The sequence below is a fragment of the Pelobates fuscus genome, chromosome 3 (assembly GCF_036172605.1).
Source record: "Pelobates fuscus isolate aPelFus1 chromosome 3, aPelFus1.pri, whole genome shotgun sequence".
Taxonomy (NCBI): domain Eukaryota; kingdom Metazoa; phylum Chordata; class Amphibia; order Anura; family Pelobatidae; genus Pelobates; species Pelobates fuscus.
Genome location: NC_086319.1, coordinates 108,574,417 through 108,579,834, shown reverse-complemented (window position 1 = coordinate 108,579,834; position 5,418 = coordinate 108,574,417).

Genomic DNA, 5,418 nt, shown 5'->3' with positions numbered 1-5,418 from the left:
CATACCCAGCCAGGCTGCTCATCCTTCAGGAGAGCCCCAAAGTTCCTTTTCAGAAAGTTGTTAGTTAAAAAGACGATGGGGTTGACCATGGCCAGACACCCGTCCTTTCTGGCCAGGTAAGTGACCTCTCTCTAGATGAGGTTCAGCCTGTTCCCCCACAAGATGCGGAAGAACAGTGCAAACATCCGAGCGTGGAGGGACCTGGGCAAAAGGAAGATGTTACTGACGTAGCCGAATACGGTCAGAACATAGGTTTTGATCAGGTTCACCCGTTCTCTGAACGTCAGTTTCCACCTGTGGCTCTCCTCCACCTTGCTGGAAGCTATGGCAAGCCGTTCGGTCCAGTTCCTGAGAGCCAGATCTCCTGGTCCGAACACCACCCCCAAGATCTTAATTTCAGGCTGGGCCCTCGGGAAACCGTCTGGAAGAGGGAACTGGTCCCCTCCTTCCCGCACCAGAAATCTACGCTCTTGTCCCTGTTGACACGAGAGGCTGAAGCGGCAGAATACGCTAGGATTAAATCATCCACCTCCGTGGCCTCCCGAGTATCGGAGACCACTATGGGGATGTCATCAGCGTAGGCAACAACCCGTAAAGGCCTCTCCGGAGCCCTGGCCACTCCCTGTAACGTGCTCGCCTCGACCCTTCGGATGAAGGGATCGACTGCAAACACGTACAAGAGTGGGCTGAGAGGACAGCCTTGCCGGACCCCGGATCGGATCCTAAACGTCCTGCCCCTGCACCCGTTTACAAGAGCGAAGCTTTCGGCCCCTCTGTATAAGGTGATTATCCAATTGATGAATTTACCCGGCAAGCCATACTTCCGCAAGACTGACCACAGATAACGGTGATCTACCCGATCAAAAGCTTTGGACTGATCAAGTGCCAGAAGGTATATCCCCCTTTCTCCGGCCCTGCACTTCTCGAGGGCTTCCCTGACTTCGAAAACGGCATCAAAGACAGTTCTACCCTCGATTGAACAGTACTGGGAGGTGGATAGGACACGCCTCGCTAGGCCCTGTACTCGTTTCATCAAATTTTTTGCCATGACCTTCCGGTCGACATTTAACAGGGATATGGGGCGCCAGTTCCCCACATCCGCTGTGTCGAGCACGTTCGGCTTGGACAGCAAGATCAGGGCAGAAGTCCTCATCGAGGGTGGCAATAATCCTTGAGCCAAGCTCTCATTAAACACCTCGGTCAGATGAGGGGCCAAGAGGTCGCAGAACTGTTGGTAAAACTCAGCCGTCAGACCATCAGGGCCTGGCGACTTACACTTGTTCTGCTGTTGGATGCTCTCTGTGACCTCTTCTATGGTGATCTCGCTGACCAACTCGTCAAAAGAGAAATCGCTATGCTCAGGGAGCGTGAGCTCGTTCAAGAAGTCATCCACCCTTCTTCCGTGGGAGGTTCCCTCCTCGCTACATTGGAGGCTGCCTTTTCCGAGGAGCTCAATATAGTAGTCGCGGACCACCTTCAGAATCCCGCGAGGAGACTCCTCGAGGGTCCCGTCGGTGCCCCGCAGACAAGGGATGGACTTGGTACTTTCCTTCCGTTTGCAGCTAAGATAAGGATCGGGCGAGCGGTATGACCCTCTCTTTTACAAGGGAGGCGTACCTGTCATACTGATAACTCCTCATCAGGTCTTTAACCGCCGCAATGTCCTCGGGGTCACCTCCCTGCGAGATCAGGATGTCTAACCTCCCAAGCAAGCCCAGATAAATCTTGTACCTGGAGGACTGCATGTTTCGGGCGAGATTGCGAAACAGCCGTTGAGTTCTGGCCTTCACCATCTCCCACCACTCAGACTTCGTCTGGCCTAAGTCGGCCAATGTCATCTGATCGTGAAAGAATTCCATGAAGGCTTGCTGAACCCTCTGTTCCACCAGGAGGTCTGAATTTAGCCGCCAGATCCCTCTACCCTTAGGTGGGGTACTATGGACGTTCAACTCGCAAGACAAAATGTGATGATCGGAGAACTCCACCGGCGTAAGCACGGGTGCCGCCACCGGGAAATTCTCCTTAAAGAAAAACCTATCTATCCTACTCTGACAGCTACCTCTGTGATAAGTGTACCCACCCGTGGGATTGGGAGTGTGATGAAGGTACACATCGACCAATCCAGCCTGACTAACCATCTTATTTAAAAAGTAGGAGTCATATCCCAGCCTCTGAGTGGCGCCTCTCCTGTCTTGAGGCCTAGTTATGGTGTTGAAATCACCGCCAAACAGGATCTGCTGGGATGTATAGAGGAAAGGCTCTATCTCAATAAACAGGCGCTTCCTCTCCCACTTAGATTGGGGGCCATAGATGTTAATTATCCTGAGAGGTTGCCTGCCCAGTGAGACATCTAAAACCACACACCGTCCTTTTTGCAACTCAATAACCCTGTTGATGCAAACATCAACGTCCTTGAATAGGATGGCGATTCCCCCGTATCTCTCTGTGGCTAGAGAGAAGTAGGAGGGCCCCCATCTCCAGTCCCGCTTTGCAGCCTGCAGGGCCGCGAGGGTTTCCAGCCGGGTCTCCTGTACCAAGATGACATTGTACGGAGCCCGGCTGAGGTGGTCGTAAACCAAAAAGCGGGCCCTGCTGGACTTAATGCTGTTTACATTCACCGTAGCCAGAGAGAGTACAGGGAAAGTCGCCATAAGGGCATTAAGTATAAGGAGACTTTCCCTTCCTTCTGCGATACCCCTCCTCCTCCGTGTCGGAACCGAGGTGCCTCTTCACTGAGACTCCGGGATAAAGTGGCCCGTCGTCTCTCAGAAGCACCTTCTGTCCCACCTCAACCTCCGCCACCACCTCGGGGAGGTTCGCCATCTCCTCCTCGAACTCACAGTCGGCCCAGCTGGAGGACAGCGCCTCGTACCTGTTAGACACGAGCACCGGGGCCTCCTGCAAGCCCAAAGAGGATGATGACGCCTTTGCCACACCACCCTTAGAAGTGGCGTCCCCCCCTTTCGGGGGTTTTGCCGTAGGGGGCTTGGCGGTCTTCCGGGGTGATGGCAGTGCTGAGGCCTTGGAGGGGGTGGTTTCTTACCTTTCACCGTGCTCCACTCTAGGGACTGTGTATCTAAGGGACGTGCCTCTGGGGACTTTTCAGTGAGGGTAACCTTCACCGTGGAGGATTTGGGAGGGGGGGGGCCTAGGGGGAGCTGGTCTAGGGGGAGCCATAATGGCTGTGGAGGTAGTGCTGTCTCTACGTATACTTTTCGTGAGGGGATGTGAACTTGTTGCCTTCCCAAGGTCCTGAGATGGTGTAGAGACCGAGGGGAGGATGGGCTGTTGCTGGGGCAGGGAAACCTCTGTGCCAGAGATGGGTCCCGTAGATGCCGACGCTACCTGAACCCCTAACCCAGCAGAGTCCATCTCCACCGGCTCCTGACTCCAGATGGACTCTATATTGTGCTGGGCTTCGGGGCAGGTGCGGTACGTATGACCCATCTCCGAGCACAGATGACACCGGATCTCCCTGCAGCTGTCCCGGAGGTGCCCCACAGCACCGCACATAGTGCATTTGAGGACTGCACAGGCATTGCTGTAACACATAAGGAGGCAGGGGGAATGGACTGGAAAACAAACTTGGACATATCCAGGGAAACAGACTGGGAGACAAACAGGGGAGGAGATTTGCTGTCAGGGAAAAGCATCCGAGCTTGCTCCAAGGGAGCAGAGGGAAAAAGAGGGCCATTGCTCAGCATTGTTTGGTGCTGCACAGCCCCAGCAACTTCAGCAAACTCCATGGAAGGTCCAACAGTGCCGCTATTCCCCCCACAGGGACGCTCCGCTTCAGGAGCAACCACTATGGAGGGTCCAGCGACACCGTCTTTCCCCCCAGCAGATTGCACAGCGCCAGGGACTGCGGCAGCACCCTTCATGGAGCAGCCATCTACACCCTGCTCCATACTGTTCCATCCAGTGCCATCCTGCCCAGCAGCCGCCTGAGGACAGGAGACAGAGGTACCAGCTACTCCAGGGGACGCAACCACATCGAGAGGAAGGTCAGAGGGAAGGCAGGGAAGGGAGGGAGTGGGAAGGGAGGAAGGGAAGGGCCCCTCCATGGAATCACCGCTACTCGCCTTAGTACTGGCGGGGATGGTCTCCCTGTCACCATGGAGGGCGGCGGGGGGCCCAGATACTTCCATAGAGGCAGGATGTGCAGGTTCCTGGGGCATACAGGTGTTGCCACCTGTAAGGTTAGTATCCCTGATTCCAGGCTTCTGCAAGGCCTGAAATTCATCCTCATTGTAAATAAACTCAGAATCATAGCACTCACCCTCCCCTGTGGAATCTCCAGACCCCCTGACAGAGGTCTCAGGCTGACGTTGGGCGATGTTTTTCTTTTTCTTGCTGGTCTTCTTCTTGCTTTTCATGGAGCCCATCCAAAGTTCGTTACCAAACTTGAGGAGAGACTCCTTGATCAGCCCTCGACCCCTGTCCTGCACTTTCAGACGCCACTCTTCTCCTTCCTCTCCTTCCCACTCCGCTTCGCTGTCCTTCCCGCTGTCCTTCCCTCTGGCCTTCCCCTCCGTCTCAGCAGCGCCCCCTGGAGTAGCAAGGGCAGAGGTACATGGCTCCCCAGGCGAGTGATGGAAGTTGGAATCCAAGTCCATGCTGGACTCCTCACCTGGGGACATGTCCCTCCTGCCCTCAACAGCCTTCTGCCTCCTGGTCCTCACAGCGTCTCTGGCTCGCTGTTGCAGGATGGCCTGGATGTCTGCTATTTTCTTTTCAGTCTGGAGCAGGGTGTAGGACAGATGCTGCTCCATCAATTTACTTTCAGCAATAGCGGCCCTCAAAGGACCTCTTTTGTTATTAGAGGTCCTACTGATACCGGAGAAACGGACGGAAGCCAAGCACAGAGAGATGGACACAGGTTTCTTCAGGAAGGAAGAGATTCTTTATTCGGTTCACCGATCGGGACTCAGAGGGACTAGTGTCACCAAAATACAACAAGTTCTGAGCCCCGGACAATAGTGCAGGCTCCTTATATAGGCACATAACTCCTCCCATATTAAGCTCCACCCGCACATTCTCTTAACCAATCAATACGAACAAGAACTAACTTCCTGCTTGACCGCATGGCTTGTCCAGCACAATGGAGGAGGGGAATACTACATCCTGTATTCTCGCACATGCTCCATACACTACTGATCGTATCTTTGCCACGTGCAACCAACCGACCGATACGTCAGCATATGCACGTACACATGCCACGTGGTAATCTCGGCCTACTAAATTTATTTTTACCGAGATTCCACCACATTCCCCCCTTTGATGCCTCTGATATTTCACAATTACTTGAGGCATCACTTAACCTTGGTTTGCATACACCTCAGGTTACCATGAATCAGACCAGACTTTTCTATGATGTGAATCCCTCAGCACTCCTCTTCCTGCATTGGTTCTCCCTGA